Genomic DNA, 7,700 nt, shown 5'->3' with positions numbered 1-7,700 from the left:
CCTGGGGCTGTCACCCGTGCCCGGCTTGCCTGTCACCCTGGCTGGCAGGCACCTCTCCCCAGCAGCCACCTGAAGGCTCTCAGGGCTGGTTTTAGGAGGAATTAGGGCAGGATCAGATGTAATTAAGAGGCAACAAATGAGGACGCTCTCCTCTGACCTTCAGACGGGAGGGAGCCGAGCGGCTGGTCCGTGACCCCTTCAGCACTTAATTGGTTTTGGCACGCAGTGCTCCCGCCCCGGCTGGCCCCGGCTGTGCACCTCGGCTCGGCGGGCACTGGGGGTGATGTGTGATGGACCAAGCCCCTTCCACCCCATGGCCTCCCCAGCCCATCTTCCTGCCCCCACCAGCCCCATCACCACCAGGGCTGGGTGCTCCCCTCTGCTCCCCCCTTTCCCATGTGCCTCCCTCCCCTCTTTGCCCACCTTCCCCCTGCTCCTCCCTTTCTCTCCAGCTCCCATTTCCCTCCTGCTGCCAGACCTGCCTCTACCCGCTCCCCCCTTCCTGGCTCCGGTAATCTGACAGGCTCAGACCTGCCTGTAATTCCCTGTGGACGCATCTCAGCCAGCTGATCCCGAGACCTTGTCTGCATCCTCCCCTCACCAGCGCTGGGTTTGCCTCCTCCTCCCCGTTCTCCCATCGCTCAGCAGCACGCACCTCTCCCCGCGGCACGGCTCTGGCCCCACGGTCTCCCCCCAGACCTCTGTGCCCATGTCCAGGGTCTCACTAGGGAAGCCTTTCCCTCCCCTATAAGCTCCTTAGACGTCCCCATCCACGGGCAGTGAAGTGCCTTCACACACCTTGTCCCAGCTCAGACCTTTGCAGTGCAAAACACGTCTCCTGGAGTCAAGGAACTTTGTGGATTTAGGTTAAAGAGAATAAATGGGAAAGAAACCTCTGTAAGAGAGAGGGCAAGGGGAAGACAGCCATGTGTGTGCACACGCGTGCCCATGAACGCACACATGTAGGGTTTAATGGTGCATGAAGGTCCTGAGCCGGAGAAGATCCCTGAAGCAGGCAGGGAGCAGCTGGCACTGGCTTCCTGGGCAGCCATGGGTTGGTGGCCCCGTGGGGTTTTGTCCCCACATGGGGTTTTGTCCCCACATGGGGTTTTGCCACGAGGGACCTCGGGTCAATGCTCTCCGCTGCCCACACCTCCAGCACTACCTGCCCTACCTACCCCAGCCCCGCGGCAGTGGGCTCCGAGCCATGGAGACCCTTGGGGTGTGTAATGCTGGTGCTCACAAAAGTCAGGATGTGTCTCTCTTTGGGGCCGTGCCCAGGGGGCTGCATGCAGCCCCACGGGTTCTCCCTCTTACACCAGCTCCGGTTTGGCCCTGGGGAGCAAGGCAGGGGCTGACGTGGGACAGATGCTGGCTGCGGCAGGACAGCTGAGAAAAGCCCCAAGCTGGGCATTCCCGTAACTCAGCCGGAAAACAGCTTCCCCCGCAAAAGGATTTTGAAACCAGAACCACATCCAAGCAACCTAGATTGGTCCAGGTTCAATGACTGGGTCTGAAAAAGAAAGCAAAGCTGAGCTTCCAGGAAGCCTGGCTTTCCATCCTTGGCTGGCTGGGGCCGGAGACGGCCACCAATCCAGCCATGGCAGGGGCCTGGGACAGCTATGGTTAATACCCACTCGGTAGACACATCCTCTCAAAGTGCTCCAAACCCTAAAAACAACGGTCACAAGCAGGACTTGAAATGTCAGTAAAACCAAATCCCTCTATGCCCATCCAGTGAACAGTCCCCGCCCCTGAACTTGGGGGTCAGCCAGGGGCAGAGGGGATGGATCCGGCCTTGCTGCTGGCACCAGCGGGATGGGAAGCCTTCGGGAGGGTGGTGGAAGGAACATCCTGAGCATCTCCTGCGGCCAGATGGAAACGAGAGTGAATAATTTCTTCCCAAGTGGAAGTCAGGCCGGAGGATGCGGAGCTGCCTTACGCAAGGCACCAGGGAGCACGTGGGGTGGCCGAGCCTGACGTCCCGGCCAGCCGCGCTGGAGCACACTGGGCTCCCAGGAGCACATTTCGGTATGCTGTGAAGTCTCTGAAGCCAAGTAGCCAGCGGCTGCTGGCTGAGCTGGAGCCCAAGAGGCTGGAAGGACCTTCTTTTCCCTGGCAATAGGCAGCGTGGCTTTCGTAATCCCTGGGAGGACATCACTGCTTGCAAACCCTTCTCCCCTCGCCAAGACCCAGCGGACTGACACCAGCAAGGTCCCCACTCTCGCACCCCAGATCCTGTCTGAGGCCCTGAGAAAGAGCAGCTGCGGGAGCTTGCTCCTTCATGGGCTTGTTTATAACCGTACGGTCCTCCATAACCAAACAGAGGACCGTAACTTGGGCTGCTCCACCGTGCCTCCGTGGGCACGAGCCCTGGGTGCTCCCCGGATGCCAAAGGGAGCCCGGTGCAGGGGACAATGCCTAAGTGCTGGTCCCTCCACTCGCTTGACATTGGGTGACCTCAGCAGCCGAAAGTGGCCCCGCGCGGGAGTGTATCACTTCCAAACACTCTTGATTGACGCCGAGAGATGCTCGGTTCAAAGGCAAGGTAATGTGAGCAGATTAGTTAATGCTTCTTGCCCTAGCCCTTGAGAGCAGGGCTGGAACAGCAAGGCAGACTTAATGGGTTTTGAAGGCTTTTCTTTTTAAGATATGAATCAATGAAGCTGTACGGGGAGCATGGATAATGTGATCGGAATAAGAAACAGGGCTTGTCTTTGAACCGGGGCGAGGTCCCTGACGGTGTTTACTTCATGTCCTGGCACCAAATGCAAGATGACATGAATATATTAGCTTGCTGGCTTTCCTGAGCAACCCCTGCCATGCTCAGACCAGCTTCAGGAAGGAAAAGAGCAGCAAAGAGAATCTGTTTGGAAGTGTCGACTTGTTTCCCAATAACCCTGTCATCCTCGCTTATCGCTGAAGGGTCCAGCTGTGACAGGGGCTGCGTTCCCGGGGGGCAGCCGGTTCCTGCTGGTGGCAGAGCTCGGCACAGGGGACGAAGGGGAAGGTGGTGACACCGGAGGCCGTTCGGGGTCCGAGGAAGTTTAGCAGCCGGCTGATGCCTTGCCCATGCAGCCCCATGGTGCTGGATCTGTCACCTGCTTCCTGAGCGAGCGCCTCTTGCTTCATCCCTCCCGGTTGCACCACAAGGTTTCAGTTTCCTCAAATGCCAGGGTGGGACTGGAGTTGCAACAGTTCCCAGGCCAGGACCCTGTTGGTCTGGGTGGGAAGTGCTCTCCAGGGCTGCCTCAGCAGCTTCTTGCCCTGCCCTGCCCTGCTCTGCCCTGCCTGCAGGCACTGGCCAGCACCCAGCCCCGCTCCCAGGGCCCCTCTCTGCTTTGTTTTGTTCCCCTGGATTTCCTAATCCTTGGGGTTTTTCAGATTGTGTGGGTTGGTAGGGATTTTTTGGGGAGGGACATGGAAAGCTGACACACGGTTTGAGAAGGTCCCCATCTCACCCGCCCGCCTCCCCTCTGCCCGCTGCTGCCGAGGGTCCTGCCTCGGTGTCTTCATCCCATGCTCCCTTCCTGGGCATCACCCTGGCACTGCTGCTGTGCCGGTCCCCGAGCCAGTGTCCTCAGCATCCCACACCATCCTGCTCCCACATGTGGGGGTGGTGGACTGGAGGTCGGGGTGACCCCAGGGGTTGGGGTCCCCTCTGGGAGCTGGGGGCTCGGGGCAGGGTCCCACTGGGGGGTTTGCTTTGGTGGCACCGCAGACCTCAGTCTCTGCACAAAGCTGCATCTGTTGGACTTTGACCCCAGAGCAGACGAACCCTATTTCCATGTAAGAAGGAGAGTCTGGGCTGCTTTGGTTTAAACACATTCCCCACCAGCTCCAGCAGCACCGCCTGAGGTCTGGTTTCAATCAGAGGAGGAATGTCTGCCCCTGGCTTTGCACGGCACAAGCAGCCTGGCTTTCACTTCCCTGGGGCTGCCCAGCTCCCTGTGCTGTCACCTCCCTCGCCCAGCAATTCCCAGCCGTGTTGAGGACATGGAGCTGCAGGAATTCCAGTCCCTCGATACTACTGGTCTTTACGAGTAAATTAGCGACTGGAGCGTGCCAGCAACGCAGAAAATGGCTGTGTGATTAAACCAGGATCCCACAACATCCCACGTGGGCTCACCACCCCCATGTGATGGAGACGCAGGCAGTGATGCAACCCCAGCTGGATCTGGGGGGCTCCTGTTGGCTGTAGCCCCTTTTAAGCCCCCGGCATGTTGTCCTTCAGCCTGTTCCCGCAGTGACAGCTTGCAGGCCACAGGCGCTGCCGGCGCAGAGCTGGAGCATCGGGATTGCGCAGGGGTCTCCTGGGATCAGAGAAGCCGGGGGAAGGAAACCTGCGATAAGTACAGAGCATTTATACAGGCTTTAGGCTAAATCCTTCCCTCCCAGGGTGGCTGGCTGGAGCAGGCACTGTAAAGCCGTTTCCTAAAGTTTATTATTCCTTTTCAGGCCAGGATTTTGCAGTTGGCAGCAGGGCTGGATTAGGAAGGGAGAGAGAGAGGCATTGCACGCTGGGGGCAATGCTGGGTGAGCAAGGCTGGCAACCAGGGGCTTCGTTTCAGCAACGTTCAGGGTGACAAGTCCAACATCTCTGGGTGAGACAGTGCAGCAGCCTGGAGCAGCTCTGGGAGGAGGACGAAGGAGGAACACCCAACCTGGCACGCACGCATGTCCTGCAATAGCCCTCAGCCACATCAGTGGGAGCAAAAATGACAACGAGCCCTGTCAGCATCTTCCACCTCCCACCCTGTCCAGCTCAGAGGGAAAAGGGGCAGAGTTAGGGCTGCTCTTCTGGATGCCTTGGGCTTTACCACACTGAAGCCTTCAGCCTTCTTTCACTTAAAATCCCAGGACTGCTCCTGTTCTGTCCAGGTCGGTGTCTCAAGGGTCTGGAGAAGTGGTCCTCGCTGCCCTCCCAGCATCACACGCCAGTGCCAAGGGCTTGGGGCAGCTCCTGCAGCTCCTTCTCAAAGCACTCCCCAAGGTTGCTCGCAGGGTCTCTTCATGGGACCACCCCACGTAATGGTGTTTGTCAGAAAGTCCCAGGGAGCTGGCTTTGTAGGGGACACAAGAAGTCACCCGCTTTTCTCCAGGAACCTAATAACGAGGCTGTCCCCACGCATGAGGGAAGGGGAGCTCAGCCCCGAGGGTCTGGATTTGGGGTTTCTGCCTTCACCCCAGAGACAGTGGAGGAGTCAAGGGTGGGGATCTGCCATCATCCACAACCCACACGCCGTGGAGCTGAAGTCTCGGTTTTTTTGCCTTCACCTCCCACTCGAAGATCGGGAGCCAAGTACATTTCTCATTGCACCCAGCGCGTGGGGAGAAGGAGAGGCAATGTGGGAGGGCACGGGGGGAGTGGGAGAAGCCATCGGCAGGCGGGTGCAGACCCCGCAGGAACACGGCATGCCGCGAGCAGGGGCTCGGAGGGCCTGGAAACCCATCCTCGCCCCCCGTGGCCATGCAAACGGAGGTCAGCTTGAACAGGCGCTTGATCTCTCCCTGCACGGAGAAGCTGCGGGAGGAGCAGGCTGGGGCTCAGCAGGGATGGGCCCTGACGGCAGGGCTGGCACCGCAGTGCCACCTCGTCGTGGGGACAAGGCCGTGGGAAGGAGGTGGAAAGCAGGAGAGCTGCGATGCTCAGTGGGAGAGGAGAGAGGGATCAGGGTGTTGAAGTGAATTGGGAACTGAGAGAGATGGAGTGATTTCTTCCATACGGATTACGCAGGCTGATCCCATCTCAGCCTTCCCGTTGGCCATGGGACCCAAGTCCTCTGTGCCCATCCCTGAGCCCCATGGCCCTGGGCCACCCTGCCACAGCAGCGGGCACTGTGCTGAGCTCCTTTCTGGGACAGCAGGCGGTGACCATGGGCAGCTTGGGCTGGGCAGGGTGAGCAAACGCCATCCCAGCCCTCAGGGCTGCCACCTCTCTCCACGCAGCAGCTTGCACCAAAGGGATGAGGGGGTCACCCGAGGCACCGCGGGGCTGTACAGGCTGGCAGGGCATCGCAGGGCAATGCTGCCCGCCTGCCAGTGCGATCCCCAGCCGGGATTTTGCAGCAATGGTGTCAACGCAGCATCTTTGTCCTTCTGGAACAAGTCGCCTCCTAACCCCAAGCCCTCGAGAGCAATAGTCCCAGGAAACCATGGAAACGGGCGGCTGGCGTGTGACAGCGTGTGCCTGCGCTCCTGCCCCTGATTTATGTCTCATGTCTGGGACGAGACGCAGAAGTTCAGAGCTGTTGGGTTTCGTTTGGGATTTTGAGGCAGCGGAGCATCGCCGCCGCTTTACCCGCCGTCTCCTGTTTGCAGAGCAGGATGGGAGCAGGGCTGGGCTCCTGCCAGGGCCAGATGTGATGTCCCCAAAGAGGGGGGCAGAAACCTTGAAAAGGCTGGGGGATTTCTCACTTACTTTTCTAGTATTTCCTAGTATTCTAATATTTCTAAATGGAGACTCTTGAGCCAAGACCCTTCAACTTCCAGCACCGGGGAGCGAGGCGAAGCGCCCACGGCAGCCAGGCTCACCGTGCCACCAGGCACCAGGCTGCGAGCCCAGTATTGACTAAGGCACAAAAGCTTTGAAGAGTCCTTTTCTTTAAACACACAGCAAGTAATAACTTAACCAATGCTCCACCTAGATTATTGCCCGAGCGTTCATATTTGTCAGAATTTGATTTTTTTTCCCTTTTTGAAAGCTCTAGCACTGCATTGCAGGTTTGCTCTGGTTTTAAGCTGGGTCTAAGCGCAGCGCCTCTTCCCCTGCATTTTTAAGGGAGGGCGATAGGCTTGGCCGTGCCGTCCTGGGTCCAGAGGGGTTTCTCTGCTGCGTGGTGGCCACCTGGGGACATTGTAGTTAATATTTGTGCTTGGGCTCACAAGTGCTAATCCCAGTGGCTAATGGACAAACTTTAAGCTGGCTGGTGAAAATCTGATGATTTGGAAGCCGGTGGTGGTGTTATTGGGGATGTGAATGATGCCCGAACTCCAGCCGGGGAGGGTTGGCCGCGCTGCTGCGTTTGCATGCTGGTGGGTTCGGCAACCCCAGCTGAGCCGAGCTTTGTGTCCCTGAGCCGAGGGGTTCTCAGACGCCTGGGGCTCCCACTCTGTCCCAGCACAAAGTTGGTGGGGGATCCACAGTGGGGGATCCACAGCGGGGGACCCGTGGGCAGCATCTTCTCCGCCAGCTCTTGTTAGATCTGCAAGAGCAAATTTGCTGACACCGCCAGTCTGGCTGCTGTTAACCGAGGCTGGTTTTGAGGAGAAATAACAGCTTTTTGCCTCGACAGATCTGCGATAACAAAGCTCCAGCCCCCAAAGGGGCTCAGCCGCCCCCCAGCCCCTGCCTGCCCGGGTGTCAGAGCCGCACCCTCAGTCTGTCTGTCCGTCTGTCTGTCTGCCTGCCCTGCGAGGGTCTGCAGCGGGTGCGGGAGGCGGCTGTGCACACCAGGCTGCTTCTCTTGTCTCGGATCCCCCTCTGGGGGATTGTCGGTTATTACACGTCTCTGTAGTATTTTCCTTCTCTCTGTGCAAATGGACTGTGCTGCGGGTTTAATATGCCGGATTGTCAGGGAGCTGGAAATGGCATTTGGGTAAAAAAACAGCCCAAAAGCTCACACACGAAGGCAGCGGGAAGCCTGGCGTGGAGGTGTTCCCGTGCTCCTCGTCCCTGCCAAGACGCCACCAGGAGCGAT

This window comes from Ciconia boyciana, chromosome 16 (assembly GCF_034638445.1).
Source record: "Ciconia boyciana chromosome 16, ASM3463844v1, whole genome shotgun sequence".
Lineage (NCBI taxonomy): Eukaryota > Metazoa > Chordata > Aves > Ciconiiformes > Ciconiidae > Ciconia > Ciconia boyciana.
Note: the sequence above shows the minus strand (reverse complement) of the source record.